Here is a 16,622-nt window from a genome sequence, read left to right as displayed (position 1 = left end):
GCTTTGAAACCGAAAATGGAAATGGGTGAAAGACTGAAAAAGGGAACGAATCCAAATGTGCTTTAGGAAGGAAATCAATGCTGGTTTGCCAAGGAATTTTTCAGAGAACTGATGTGTGAAAAATTAGGTTTATCTAAGAGTGTTTCTCATGCAACTTAATGTAACGAGCATCCCCACCCTATACATGCCGGACAATGGGAGAGTTTACTGTAGATGATAATGCAATTGTTTATTCATGTATTATGGTGATAGGACTACAAAGGCTTTCATTACACTTCATAAAATTGGCTCAGTCTCAGTTGGAGTAATGTGTCTAAGTTCGAGCACCACACTTTAGCAGGATGCACGTGCTGTGGAAAGTGGGGAGAAAAGATTTACGAAACTGGCCTCAGGTCTGAGGAAATTCAGTGGGGCAGAAGCTGAAGATGTTCTCCTCAGGTAAGAGAAGGTTGAGGGGAGTTTGAAGTGCTTCACTTTGGGCAACAGAAGAATGGCAAGAATTAAACTGATCCATTTGACAGAATTGTTGAGAACTAGATGGCATTGATTTTAAAAAAAGAAAATAACTGCAGATGCTATAAATCAGACAGAAAAACATGAACTGCTAGAAAAGCTCAGCAGGTCTGGCAGCATCTGCGGAGACAGATCAGTTGTAGCTTTCCAGGTCCAGTGATCTTTCCTCAGAATGGGGTTGATTTAAACTGATTGGTAAAAGAATTAGGAGCAAGTTGTGGGAACACATCTTTATGCAGTGATTGGTTGGGATCTCTAATTCAAGCTTGAGATTGTGCGAAGGAAGATTTAATTATGGTTTTCGAAAGGGAAAGCATCTGTCGACCAAAGATTTGTGCTATTACAGAGAAAGAATGGGAATAAGATTAGCTGAATTCTCACATAGTCATGATGGGCTGAGTGGTCTTCTGTTGCACTGTAGCATTTTATGATTTTAAAATCCTGTGAGAGCTGATCAGACTGTTAAAAGGCTGTTGATCATTTGGTTTCAAGAATGTGTGTTTCACTTCAGTCTCTCTTTTTGCCCATGTAATCTGTTTTAATGTTTGCATTGTTAAATGATTCAAAGTAGCTTTGATTAATTAACATACGGAAAGTCTTACGTTATTCGCCTGGCTACTGTCCAGGTCTGTGAATCCCTGGAACATCTGTTTTGTTCATTTAGTGGCAGCTGAATAAACAAGGGCTACAGTGGCCAGGCCATCTGTAGGAAAACAGATGTTTCAGTGCAACAACAAAGGCAAAAACACTTGATGCTGAAAATCTGAAATAAAAACAGCAAGTGCTAGAGAACTTCAGCAGGTCTGGCAGCCCAGTGGAGAGAGAGCAATGGAGATAATGTTTCAAGTCCATGTGACTCTTTTTCAAAACAATTCCTCTGGTTCTGCGGAAGGATTATACTGGATTTAACACATTCATATTGTTTCTCTCTCTACAGATACTGCTAAGACTGCATAAGTTTCTGCAGCACTTTTTGGTTGTATATTGGATTGTATGGTCCTGGACAATCACACAATGAGATAGATTCCGTCTTTTTTTGCAAAATTGACAGTATTTAGGGCGCCACGGTGGCTCAGTGGTTAGCACTGCTGCCTCACAGTGCCAGGGACCCAGGTTCAATTCCTACCTCAGGTGACAGTGTGGAGTTTGTACATTCTTCCTTAGTCTGCATGGATTTCTTCCCACAATCCAAACATGTGCAGGTCAAGTGAGTTGACTGTGCTAAATTGCCTGTAGTGTGAGGTGCATTAGTCAGGGGTAAATGTAGGGGAATGGGTCTGGGAGGGTTGGTGTGAACTTGCTGGGCCGAAAGACCTGTTTCCACATTGTAGGGAATCTAATCTACAAAATCAGTGATAGATTCATTGCACATGTCTACCAGCTTTTATTTCCAAGGAAGAATACATCATGAAATGTGAAATGGAAAAGTGAAGCTACTCAGATAATTTATATGACAATGAATAGGAATAGAGAAATTATAAGGGGCAAAATCGAACAAACTAACGAGTGATCACTGTTCTTTCAGTTCATCATTTCATGGGATTTGATCCTGACTAGCCCGGCTTTTCCTGGTGATTCCCATTACTTTTGAGAAACCTACTGGTGGTTGACTTTTTGAACTTCTGCAGTCCTTCCAGTGAAGGCACACTGACAGTGATTGTGAAAGGAAATTCCAAGTTATTTGAACAAATGCCAGTGGAGGGACAAATGAGGAAGGAGATTTGACAGGATTTCCGTAACCAAATGGAATTATTTGCCACAGAATTCCCAGCCTCTGACCTGTTGTTATAGACAGAGTAGAATCATTGAAGAACCTGAGAATCCTTACAGTGTGGAAGCAGCCCATTGAGTCAAGACCAACCCGTCCAGACCCACCCCCTTTACCATATTCCTGTAACTCAGTATTTCTCATGGCCAATTGTATGGGCAATTTAGCATGGCCAATCCATCTAATCTGCATATCTTTGGACTGTGTGTGGAAACTAGACCACCTGAAGGAAACCCACGCAGACACAGGGACAACATGCAGACTCCACACAGTCACCTGAGGGTAGAATCGAACCCAGGACCCTGGCACTATGAGGCAGCATTGCTAACCCCTCAGCCCCTGTGCCGCTGTTAGTGCCTAAATAGTGGATTTGTTCAATATTTGGTCAATGATTGAATTCAACAACGACAATGCCATTGAATGACAGTGGAAAATGGTTAAATTCCCTCTTGTTGGAGATGTTCATTGTCTGGCATGTGTGCTGTATGCTACCTGCAACTTTTCAGTCCAAGCCTGAATGCTCTCCAGGTCTTGCTGCATATAGGCACAAAGTAATTCAAGTATCTGCTGAAGAATGAATGGAAGCTGAACTCTATGCAATCATCAAAGAACATCCCCAGTTCTGACCTGATGAAGCTGCCTCCCTTCACTCGCCTCAATCTGCGGGAAGGTCAAATGTTGCAAATTAGGCAGTATTATTTAGAGTCCACCAAGTTAGCGCTGTTGTGCTTTTACTGCAGTGAGAACATCTAACATTGCTGCCTGAAAACAGCAAGGACAGTAAATATTTCACATTTTGGATTATTGCTCCATGAATGGCCATTTCTTATGGACAAAGTCAAAAATCACACGACACTGGGTTATAGTCCAGCAGGTTTTTTTGTAACTGCAAGCTTTCAGAGCCCTGCTCCTTCCTCAGGCAGCTAGCTTTGTGGTTTCAAATAAACCTCTTGGACTATAACTCAGTGTCATGTGATTTTTGACTTTACCCACCCCAGTCCAACACTGGCACCTCCACATCATTGCTTATGGAGACAAGGACTGCCTAAGGTGTTTCAATTAAGAAAGGACCGTTTTGTTCACTGTTTTTGAAGCTTGACTCACTTTCTGAATAACATTCTTCATGCCAGCAAAGAACTTAAGACTATGTTACATGTAAATCTATATGGGGATTTGTTGGTTCAGTTGGCTGGATGGCTAGTTTGTAGTGTAAAGCGAAGCCAACAATGTGGGATTGATTCCTGCATTGGCTGAGGTTCCCATGAAAGACTCTCCGTCTCGAACTCTCCCCTCACCTGAAGCACAGTGGCCTTAGGTCAATCATGACCACCCGTAGCCCTATGATTTGGTAAGGCTATGGTAACCTGGATACAAAAGAAAATATGTATGTCAAACAGTCTGCAGTGAAGTGCCACATACCGGAAAACAACTTCTTAATAGCTTAAAAGCTTTATCCGAAAGCTAGAACATAATGACAAGTGAGGCTGCAAGGCAACTGCTTCAGCTGGCTCCACATCTCAAAGAATCACTTATTCTTACCTTTCAGTCTGTGAAAATTAGCAAAGCATTACATTCCACAAATAACATTGAGTGAATTAGAGTTCAGTTTACATCTAAGAGGATAAAATACTCATCAAGGTGGTTCCAGATGCTGCAGTGAAAATTAACTTTTGGAAGGGCTTTTGCCCGAAACAGCTCCTCAGATGCTGCCTGACCTGCTGTGCTTTTCCAGCACTACACTCTCGATTCATTAGCTTTTGTTTATCAAGGTATCTGAAGTATCATAGATTCACAAACCTCTGATTGATTGTTTTATTGATTCTTCAAAAAAGCTATATCTTACAGTCATCGAGCTATACAGCATGGAAACAGACCCTTCGGCCCAACTCGTCCATGCCGACCAGATGTCCTAAATTATTCAGGTCCCATTTGCAAGTATTTGGCCCATATCCCTCTTAACCCTTCCTATTCATATGCCCATCCAGGTGCCTTTTAAATGTTATAATTGTACCAGCCTTCACCACTTCCTCTGACAGCTCATTCCATACACACACCACTCTCTGCCCCTCTTACCTTAAATCTCTACCCTCTACTTTTGGACTCCCCTTACCCTGAGGAACAAGACCTGAGCTATTCATCCTATGATTCACCTCATGGTTTTATAAACCAATATAAAATCAGCCTCCCAATGTTCCAGAGAAAACAGCCTCAGCCTATTTACCCTTTCCCGACAGCTCAACACTGGCAACATCCTTGTAATTTTTTTCTGAACCCTGTCCAGTTTCATTTCATATTTCCTGTAGTAGGGAGACCAGAATTGCACACAGTATTACAAAAGTGGCCTAACCAATGTTCTGTACAGCCGCAACATGACCTCTCGACTCCTATACTCACTGCAATGACCAATAAAGGCAAGCATACCAGACACCTTCTTCACTATCCAATTTCAAGGATCTACATTCCAAGATCTCTTTGTTTATCAACACACCCTAGGACATTACCATTAAGTGTATAAGTCCTGCCTTGATTTGCCTTTCCAAAATGCAACACCTCACATTTGACTAAATTAAACTCCATCTGCCCTTCCCCAGCCAATTGGCTCATCTGATCAAGGTCCCATTGTACTCTGATGGACCCTTCTTCGCTGTCCATTACACCTCCGATTTTGATGTCATCTTCAAACTTACTGACCATCCCTCCTATCTTCTCATTCAGATCATTTATATAAATGATGAAAAGCAGTGGACTCAGCACTGATTCTTATGGCACACCGCTGATAACAGGCCTCCAGTCTGAAAAACAACTCTCCACCACCACTCTCTGTGTTCTACCTTTGAGCAGTTCTGTATCCAAATGGCTATTTCTCCCTGTATTCCATGTGATACACAAATCACCCTCTGTTAATCAGTCTATCATGAGGAACCTTGTCAAACGCCTTACTGAATTCAATATAAATCATGTCCACCACTCTGCCCTCAACAACCCTCTTTGTTACTTCTTCAATCAAGTTTGTGAGACGTGATTTCCCACGCACAAGTTGACTATCCCTAATCAGTCCTTGCCTTTCCAAATACATGTAATTCCTGCCCCTCAGAATCTTCGCCAACAACTTGCCCACCACCGATGTAATGCTCACTGGTCTCTCGTTCCCTGGTTTTTCTTTAACACCTTTCATAAATATTAGCACCACATGAGCCAACATCCAATCTTCCAGCACCACACTAATCACTATTGATGACAGAAATATCTCAGCAAGAGACCCAGCTTCCCAGAGTTCTCGAGTATAACCAGTCCAGGGGATTTAGCCACCTTTATGTGTTTTAAGATATCCAGCATCTCCTGAATTGAATTGAATTGAATTGAATTTATTGTCACATGTACCAAGTCACATCGAAAAGCTTTGTCTTGCGAGCAATACAGGCAGATCACATGATAAATAGCATAGATAAGTAAATAATAGGTAAACTGCAGCAAAAAACCAAAACACAGGTACTGGCGAATTCTATGTTCACATCTCCTCCTTTGTAATATGGACACTATTCACTTTTCAAGATGTTGTTATTTATTTCTCCAAGTTCTCTAGCTTCCATATGCTTCTCCACAGTAAACATTGGTGTAAAATACTCACTTAGTATCTCCCCATCTCCTGCAGTTCCATATATAGGCTGACCTTTAAGGGGCCCTATTCTTTCCCGAGTTACCCTTTTGTCCTTAATGTATTTGTAGCATCCCTTTGGATTCTCATTAATCTTATTTGTCAAAGCTATCTCATGTCCCATTTTTACCCTCCTGATTTCTCTCTTAGTATACTTCTACTGTCCTTATGCTCTTCTAGGGATTCATCTGATCCCTGCTGTCTACACCTGGCATATGCTTCCTGCTTATTCTCGACCAAACCCTCAATTTCTCTAGTCATCCAGCAGTCTCTACACCTACCAGCTTTGCCTTTCATCCTAACAGGAATATACTTCCTTTGACTCTTGTTATCTCATTTTTGAAGGCCTCCAACTTCCCAGTCATCACTTTGCCTGTGAACATCCGCCCCAATCAACTTATGAAAATTTTTGCCTAATACCTTCCTCCAGCATAGAACTTTAACTTTTTAGATCCATGCTATCCTTTCCCATCACAATTTTAATAGAATTTAATAGAATTACGATCTCTGGTCCCAAAATGCTCCCCCACTGACACTTCAGTCACTTGCTCTACCTTACTTCCCAAGAGTTGGCCCCAGGTTTTCCTCCTTCTCTAGTAGCTACATCTAAATATTGAATAATAACATTTTCTTTTACCCACTTAACAAATTTCTCTCCATCCAATTGGTGTTTGGAAAATTAAAATCTCCTATCATAACCACCCTATTATTCTTGCAGGTAACTGAAATCTTCTTACAAATTTGGTTCTCAAATTCCCACTGACTATTCAAGAGTCTGTAGTACAATTCTAATAAGGTGGTCATTTCGGATTTATCAGTTCCACCCAAATAACATCCCTGACATATTCCACAGAATATCCTCCCTAAGTGCAGCCATAATATTATCCCTATTCAAAAATGCCACACCCCTTACTTTCTTGCCCTTTTTCTACTTTCCCATACCATTTTTATCCTCAAACATTAAGCTCTGAGTCCTGTCCGTCTCTCAGCCATATCTTTATAATATCTATGATATCCCTGTGCCATGTTCCCAACCATGCCCTGAGTTCATCTGCTTCACCTGTCAGGCCTCTTGCATTGAAATAAATGCAGCTTCATTTATCAGTATTATCTCATTCTCTGCTTTGTTCCCACCTGCTTTGACTGTTTGACTTGGTCCTCTTCACAACTGTAGCAGTATTAGACTGATTTCTTTTCTCACTATCTCCCTGGATCCCTACACCCTGCTCACCCCTGCTATCACACCTTTAAATCCTCCCAAGTAGCACATATCAAATTTCCTTGCCAGTATATTATTCCCCTTCCAAGTCAGAAGCACCCATCCTTCTTGTACAAGTGACTTCTACCCCAGAAGAGATTCCAATGATCCAAAAATGTGAATCCTCCCCCGCACCAGCTCTTCAGCCATGCATTCATCTGCTCCATCCTCCTAATACAACCCTCACTAGCTTGTAGCACCAGGAGTAATTCAGCTATTACTACTCCCAAAGTCCTACTTTTTAACCTTTTTCCTGTTTTCTCTCCTCAAAACCTTGACCCTTTCTCTTCCTGTTTTGTTGGTTCCAATGTGCACAACAACCTCCTGTTGGTCTTTCTCCCCTTTGAGAAGAGGTTGCACTCTCTCCAAGGTATCCTTGATCTTGGACAAGGGCAGCAACACACAATTCCCATTTCTCATTGTCGGCCACAGAAACGTCAATCTGTGCCTTTGACTAGAGAGTCCCTCATCACAATTGAATGCTTGGAATCTAATGTTGCTTTAGTGCCTGTCTCAATACCAGAAACTTGGTTGTCAGTTCCCCTGAGAGTCGGTTGCATCCTACATTTTCCAAACTGCACACTTTATTGAGATGGGGATAGCCACTGAAGACTCCTGTACCACCTGCCTCCCTCTCCTACCTTTCCTAGAGTTAATCCATCTACCTGACTGGGCATTTGAGGTCGTTCTCCCTTCCTGAAACTGCTTTCCATCACACCCCTGGCTCCTGTAAATTCCTCATTGCCTCTAACTGCCACTCCAACCATGTGGTCCGATAGGATTTGCAACCAAATACACTTCCTGTAGAGGTAATCATCAGGAACATTGAAATACTCCCTAATTTCCCACATCTGACAGGATAAGCAGGATCACTCTACTAAAGGCCATCTCTGCACCTTAACAATATGCAGACCCAGAAGATAACTGCTCTGAGATAAATTAGTACATACGTTGCATATTTGTTTTAAAAGTTTAATCAAGAGACAGATCTTCTGTTGGAATTTAATTCCTTTTGCAAATCCTAGGCTATGTTTAGATAAATGGCACGTGCAATGGGTCACACAAGGGCAGAGGCCAAATAGGAAGCTGGAAATTTAGGAGACTTGGATAATGTGACAATTCCACATCTTCTGGATTGCAAGATTTTACAGAAGGGACTCGATCGATTCACAATAGAAAAATTCTTCTTACATTTGGGTTTATTGAAGTTCATTTCTCTGGTTCACTGACACCAATCACTCTTGCAAGCAAATCTGAACGTTTTACTTTTAGGAATGGAAGGAGAGTATACCCGAGAAACCTGGACCAGGCATTGATGTTTTTTGCATGGGTGCACCTTCATTTTCTTTTGAAGACAGACCAAGCAAACAATTCTTAGTGAAATGATGTTTGATGAATAGATGCGTGCTTTCTTTTATAATAAGAGCAGTAGTAATTGGATCCACTGCAATCAGAAGGTATTGAATATTTTCATGGAGTATAAAATAAAGAACTAACCATGTGGTTAGGTTTTATCTCACGGTCAAGATTAAAGTGGTGCTGGAAAAGCAAAGCAGGTCAGGCAGCATCCGAGGAGCAGGAAAATCAATGTTTCAGGCAAAAGTCCTTCATCAGGACCATCTCGTGGTGTTCAAACAAAAAAAATGTTGTCCAGTACAATAGCTGGGAGTTGCGTTCTGCAGGCAAGACAGGGTGAGGATTTCCCGCAAATGCAGCAGAAGTTAATTTCAATACTGCTTTAATTTTCTTTCCCTGTGCAGTTTTCTGCAATGCGCAGCATATTTAACAGTCTATGAGTGAAGCCATCACCAATTCGGGGGAAATGAGATAGACCAGAGTAGTTCAGGGTTCAAAGTCCACTTTGTAGGAGATGGGTGTGATCAGATGAAGTTCTGACATTGGGGCAGGGTGTGAGGATTGCTTATGACAGGGGTAATCCAATGATTTATTGATGCATTTGTCGGATGTGAGTGTTGCTGGCTGGGCTAGTGTTTATTGCCAGTCTCTAGTTGTCCTTGAGAAGATAGTAGGGAGCTGCCTCTCTGAAGTGCTGCAGTCCACCTGCTGTGGGTTGACCCATCAGGGAGAGAATCCCAGGGTTTTGTCCAAGTGACAGTGAAGGAACGCTGATAGATTTCCAAGGCAGGATGATGAGTGGCCTGGACGGGAAACTAAAGGTGGTGGTGTTCCCATATATCCCCTGCCCTTGTTCTTCTAGATGGAAATGGTCATGCATTTGGAAGGTGCTGTCTAAGGATCTTTGTGAATTTCTGCAGATTGTACACACTGCTGCTACTGAACGTCAGTGGTGGAGGGAGTGGATGCTTGTGGATGTGGTGCCAATCAAGCGTGCTGCTTTGTCCTGGATGGTGTCAAGTTTCCTGAGTGTTGTTGGGGCTGTACTCATCCAGGCAAGTGGGAATACTCCATCACACTCATGACTTGTGCCTTGTAGATGGTGGAAAGGCTTTTGGGGGTGGGGGTGGGATCATGATGTTGAAAGGAGAAGAATGCAGACTGATTGTGAGGATTTGGATGTTTAATTGGGTAGTTTGTCAGTGCTGAGAAAGTACTATATGTTTTTTTCTGGCTCACAAGTGACATTGTAAAACTGAGCTCACTCAAAGAAAAACATATCATCTACTCAATTGATATCGGCCTTTTCACCTTATTTATGGTATCCAATCGCCTCAGACTAGGAAAACTCGCTTTCTGTGGTAAAAACAAAATAATAACGTGAAGGCATTGAGGCAAGGAACACGGGCTAATTTATTAAATTAGGACGAAGATACTGAAAAGAATCACAATGAAAGACGTGGTACTTAGATACATGAAGGGTTTTTTTAAATTAGTAAGGAGGAGGTATTGAACAGTCTATTTGTACTTGAAGTTGATAACGAGCCAAGACCACATGAGATGCATCCAAGAATATATCAGAAGTTCAACTCACTGTTAAAAGTCCTCACAGAGTGTTAAACTCTTATAGCCAACATATATTTGAATTCTATTTGTGATATATTTATTCTTCTGTAGCTCATTTGTTCTCAAGCTAAAACTGAGCTTACTCAAAGAAAAACACATAACCCACTCACTTTTTAGTGACTTGTTAAACTAATTTTTTTTCGATTGCTTACCTCCCAGGGAATTGGTCACGTGACCATTTAAAGATACTGTCACTCCACATAGAATATAGGTTCTCCCCAAAATGCAGTGGTTAGCACTGCTGCCTCACAGCACCAGAGACCTGGGTTCAATTCCCGACTCAGGCGACTGACTGTGTGGAGTTTGCACGTTCTCCCCGTGTCTGCGTGGGTTTCCTCCGGGTGCTCCGGTTTCCTCCCACAGTCACAAAGATGTGCGGGTCAGGTGAATTGGCCATGCTAAATTGCCCGTAGTGTTAGGTAAGGGGTAAATGTAAGGGTATGGGTGGGTTGCGCTTCGGCGGGTCGGTGTGGACTTGTTGGGCCGAAGGGCCTGTTTCCACACTGTAAGTCTAATCTAATCTAATCTAAAAAGGTGTGGCATGGTGGCAGTGGGGATGAGCCAACAAGTGGCAGTCACACCACTGTTGGCATGCCATAATTTATGGGCCCATCCAACTATTTTCCTGCCCACAGGTAATGTTTCACCCATCTTTTCTGCATCTAATGTATCAAGCCTGTATATTACCATAAACAGCACTGTCAGATCACCCTCAAGGACCTATCTTTGCAGAGTAAAGAGCCCTGGCGTGCTCAATCTTTCTTGAAATGATAATCTGTCATGCAACATAAAACATGAAGTGAACGGTGCTCCTCAGGACACTTTTCGTATCGTTAAGTGGGAGAAGCAGTGGCATCTGATGGAAGAGGGTGCATGGAGCAAAATACATCTTCTGACATACATTCAGCAAGATGGATCTCACATATTAATGCTTTAACCTGCCATTGTTGTCACATTAAATTCCTGAGGGGAAAGTTGAAATGGAGCTGAGATTCTTCACAACTCCCTGGAGTTCTCTCCTGTCATTGCATCTAAGTGCAGACACATCTGTGAATGCATTCCCAAAATTCTTATTTTAGCAGATATGTTGACCTTCTTCGTATATTTGCTGCTACGGAACTTTGCAAAAGATGTGCAGGAAGAAACTCTTTGAAGATTGCGGATTGAATTGACAGTAGAAAAATTGGAGAGACATGAACAAATAGACTTCAGTCATTGGTGATCCTGACTGACACTTGTGAAAAACGAAGTACATGTCAACGAGGTAACATCTCAAGTTGAGTGTTTCTCCTTTTGTATGGTCAATAGTTAACAGAGCACCACCAAATATAACCATAACAAAGGCAGGCATCTCACACATTTGACTGAGTAGTTTGAAAGATAATAAAACTCAGGGAATAAAAGCTGCCAACAGATATGTCACCTTGCTGTAGAGTTCTAGCAATTCACAATCAACGCTGTGAGGAAATTGAATAAACAAGTGAGAGAATATTGGTCCAGATTCTCATTCCTGAGATAGTTGAACAGAGTTGGAAAATGTCGAGGCTTAGTACAGCTGCCTTGAGAGGAACTGGCCCAAATGGCTTGATATTCATTGAGAAGTTGCGGTGGCGGGGGAGTTGACATACAGCAGCATTGTTGCTATTTGAATTACACCTGAAAAACAGCTCAGAAACAGGCCAAATGCCAGAGCTAGGAGAGAGTGAGGATGTAGATGCTGGAGATCAGAGTCGAAGAATGTGGTGCTAAAAAAGCACAGCCAGTCAGGCAGCATCCGAGGAGCAGGTGAGTCGATGTTTCGGGCATAAGCTCTTCATCAGGAATGAGGCTTGTGGGCCCAGGGGGCTGAGTGATAAATCGGAGGGGTGTGGGGCTGCGGGGAAGGTGACTGGGAAGGTGGGGTGAAGGTGATAGGTGAGAGAGAAGGGTGGAGCGGTAGGTGGGAAGGAAGATGGACAGGTCAAGAGGGCGTTGCCGAGTTGGAAGGTTGGATCTGGGATAAGGTGGGGGGGGAATGAGGAAACTGGTGAAATCCACATTGATCCCATGTGGTTGGAAGGTCCCAAGGCAGGAGATGAGGCATTCTTCCTCCTGGCATCGGATAGTAAGGGTTTGGCGATGGTGGAGGCCCAGGACCTGCATGGCCTTGTGGGAGTGGGAGGGAGTTAAGGTGTTCGGCCATAACTAGCTGGTTAGAAGGCCCACATTAATGCCTGAGGCTTTGTAGCAGTTGTAATAGAAGCAGCTCAGCATATTCCCTCACCCCTCTTATCCACAACCCACTCCCCATTTCTCATTCACAACAATTTCGGCCTCATATGCCCTCACATCCAATTAATACTGGTACCTATCTGGGGTATTGCCCCTCAAACTCTTCATGCCAACCTGGAAGCCCCAGCTCACTTCCAAGTCCCTGAAGCAAACTTAGTAATAATTCATATCATGCCATACCCTGTTCCATCTGACCACCCTTTGACCTATATCAATTTACCAAATAGTCTCCATGGCCTGGCATCAGTTGATATGCTAGCGTGAAGCAAAATAAATTTCCAACCATCTATTGCTAATTTTAATATTAAAAAATGCTTTCACTGATAGAAGGCAATCCGATAAACTTTAATCCACCCTAAAAAGTAATACATGTTTGAACTTGTAGCCTTAACCCAAAGACATGCAATGTTTCCAGTGTTACCTTTTTCATGACTGGGGTGGGTATAGGGAGAGCTGGAGGTAAAGGGGGTGGTGGGGCAGGGTGGTGAATTGGGGATAGGTGAAGACAGGTCTAAGGCATGACCTGGTTGGTCACTGGGAGGAATGAATCCAGTAGGTGGCAGGGAGGAATGAAAGGAAGGGCTGGGAAGGGAGTCGAGGATGGGGAGTGAGGTTATTGAAATTGGAGAACTCAATGTTGAGCCCTCCAGGCTGTAGGCCTTGTCCAGGTAGAAGATGAGGTGTTGTTCCTTCAATTTGCATTGTGGTTCATTGTGGCAAAAGAGGAGGCCAAGGATGGTCATATCAGAAAGGGAGTGGGAAGGGGAACTGAAATGGGTGGTGACTGGGAGGTTCGATTGGCGCCTGAGGGCTCGGCTGTGATGCTCAGTGAACCATTCCCTAAGTTTACGTTCGGTCTTCCTGATGTAGGGAAGACCACATCAGGACCACCTGATACCATAAACTAGGTTAGAAGAGAGGCTGGTGAATCTCTGTCTCACCCTGGAAGGACTGTTTGGGGTTCAGGATGGAGATGAGGGAGGCTTGTGTGCCGGCATGTTTTGCATCTTTTCTGGATGCAGGGGAAGGTACCTGGAGATTCAGGTTCGGGGGTGGTTAGGATTGGTGGGGAGAGTGGCACAAACCAAGGACTGTCGAAGGGAACAGTCCTTGTGGAAGGCAGAGAGGGTTGGGGAGGGAAAGATGTTCTTGGTGGTGGGACCTAGGTGGAGTTGGTGGAAGTGTTTAAGGATGGTGCGTTGGATGTGGAGACAGGTGGGTGGAGGTGAGGACAAGGGGGACTCTATTGTGTTTAGGTAGTTTAGAACAGTGGAACTGGGAATGGAAGTGGTGCACCGGAGTGCTGTCTGGATGACAGAGAGAGGAAAAGCACGAGATGTATGAATCACATCTCATCCCCTTTCCCCAATCCAGTGAAAGTAGGGTTTGTTTGAAAGTGGGGGCAGGAATTCCAGATTATGCATCCCATTGACATTATGGATAAGATGTGGAGCATTCTCAACTCTGCAGAGATCCAGGCCATTGTCTCCAAGCTGCAGATGAGAGAAGAAACCTTTACTGAAAATTGAACAGAACTGAAATGTTTATCTCTGATGGTTGGACGTTCTGTGGTTGTCATAGTTTCACTTGAGCCCTTTTACTGGAAAATCTATTTTAAAGCAAGTCATAGAACAGAAAGGCAACCTCAAAAAGAGCTTGAATTACTTTTGAATCTTTTTATTTCCTTAGCACTATTCATCAGAAAGAGGAAATGTTTTACCAATGTGGATGCAAGCTTGTGTTTTTTGGATTCCTGTTGACTTCAAGATGTGTGGTGCTGGAAAAGCACAGTCAGTCAGGCAGCATCCAGGGAGCAGGACAGTCAACATTTCGAGCATAAGCTCTTCATAAGAAGTGTTTATCCAATGCCTCCGGATCCAATGCATCATCCTTAAACAGTGCATGGACAGCTTCCATAATCTCCCTTACACTGCAATGAAAAGTGCATTCTGAGATGCTGGAGATCTCACCTGCTCCTGCCTGAAAGCAGGCGAGCCTATAGTCCAGCCCATGGTTACAGACACTGATATTGCCACCTTGCCATGCTCTTAGTGAGATGGAGACATTGCACTCATTGTTCCTGCCTGAGGTTGAGATGTGAGACTGGAGTAGGTGACATTTAACCCCTGATGCATTGCACACTCTGGGTGGTTGAGCTCTTGCTAATCAGAAAACGGCTGATCGTCCCTCCAACTTGCACTGGTGGAGTGACCTTTCTGGACTGAACTTGTGTTCATCCGTTTGTGATAAAGAGATTGTGTTAGCTGGAGCATTAAGGTCAAAAAATGGCATCATTCAAATCAAACTGACTCAAATTGCAACCTGTCTGATCTGGTAAATTGAACAGCACTTACCAGCATCCTGGCTTTCAATGAGGTTCCAGTGAACTTGCTCTGGATGTGTTCAGGAGTGGTGTAAGCACTATTTTCACCCTGAGATGGCACATTTGCAACCGAAAAGATATGGCTACACAGGTGAATTTTGCAGCATTGATATTTCATGTAATTACATATGCATAGACTGAAATCATTATCAAACAAGAAGCAATGCATTCATTTGTAAAGCAATACTAGATCCAGTGTAGCCTTTTTGAAACTAGCAACTTATCTGATATAATTAATCCATTCTCTTTTCATTCTTCTCATGTAATTCAAAAGAGAGCGGTACACTTGACAGTTTGCTTGATTCCATGCCTTTGTTAATGAGATCCATTAAGCATTTGATGTCAGGCTTATTTTGAGTTACTGCCTCCACTAATTCAGTGGAGCAGTAGCAGCGCAGTGCTTGTACGTGAGGCAGAACCGTGTTATCATAATGCGAATGTAAAACCTACTCAGATAAATGAGAAAAATTACAGCAATTGGTAATAAACCAGAATTGAAATGAAGTGACTGCACAGAGACATTGCAGGAATAGAGAAACAATGGACAAATACCAATATTATAAGAAGCATTATTCATTTTCTTTTGTTGCAGGGCTAATGCTGTGTAAAACTATGTGTTACTGAGGAACTAGGTTTCAGGGAGACAGTGGACCTTTGTTTACCAACAACAATCATGCAACATCTTCACAACATATGATTGTAATGAATATCCCTCTTCACCACCATAACTGCTCCCTGCCCTGTCTTCATAGCCATCACAACCTCTAAGTAGTTTCCATATTGTCTTTAATTCAACAGATGTAGTCATCTCACAGAATTTTTGACTCATAGATCATGAGTTCCAATCCCACAATAACAACCTGTGACTCTCACATCAGTCAACCTAGTGTGTTATTGATAGCACTGGGCAAGAAAACAATTATTGAGCATGAAAGGAGCCAAATTATCATTTAAAAGCCTTCAGGGATAACTGTGTCTGTTTTATCACCACATGGATCCAGGTCCACATGGGATTTCCTTGATGACTTTTTATGGGTAGATCACTTCCCAGTCAACAACTAGGTTCAGGTTTAGCTGAAAATTGACCCCTCAGGTCTCAATTCCATTCATTTTCTGGACCACTATGCCCCCACAAACAGGTCATCCAGTGAGAGTTAAGGTTGTTTGCCATGCTGACTGTAAACCTAATATCAATCCCAGGACTCTAAACATCAATGAAGCAATGCTGTAGAGCACAGCTTCATAGTGAAGAACACTCACTATTGGCTCCACCATTTCTTTTCCAGTTTCCATATGAAAAGTATATTTTGAGGATGAATACTGTATTGATTGTGATGAGGTCAAACAGGTGAACGTCTTGGAATATAAAGGTCCCCTGTCAGCAAACAACGATCCATAGAGTATGTGGCAAGATGGTAGCAGAGTAGGACACTCCACTCACAGCTCCTCTGCTCTGCCTGTTCTTTTTCTTTTTTTCTCTCTCTTTTTAGTAGTTTTGAAGCAGAATATGGGGGAAATGAGTCCCTGAGCAACACGAGGGGAAATGAGTCCGAGAGCAGAATGAAGGGAAATGAGTCATGGAGCAGCGTGAGGAGAAATGAGTCCCAGAGCACCGAGACGGGAAACGATTCCTGGAGCAGCGCGAGGGGAAATGAGTCCCATAGCAGTGTGAGGGGAAATGAGTCATGGAGCAACACAAGGGGATACGGGTCCCAGAGCAGCAAGAGGGGAAATGAGTCCCGGAGCAGCGCGTGGGGAAATGAGCCCTGGATCAGCATGAGGGAAAGTGAGT

This window comes from Hemiscyllium ocellatum, chromosome 14 (genome assembly GCF_020745735.1).
Source record: "Hemiscyllium ocellatum isolate sHemOce1 chromosome 14, sHemOce1.pat.X.cur, whole genome shotgun sequence".
In the NCBI taxonomy this organism is placed as follows: Eukaryota; Metazoa; Chordata; class Chondrichthyes; order Orectolobiformes; family Hemiscylliidae; genus Hemiscyllium; species Hemiscyllium ocellatum.
The sequence above is the reverse complement of the archived record's forward strand: the minus strand, read 5'-3'. Positions refer to the sequence as shown.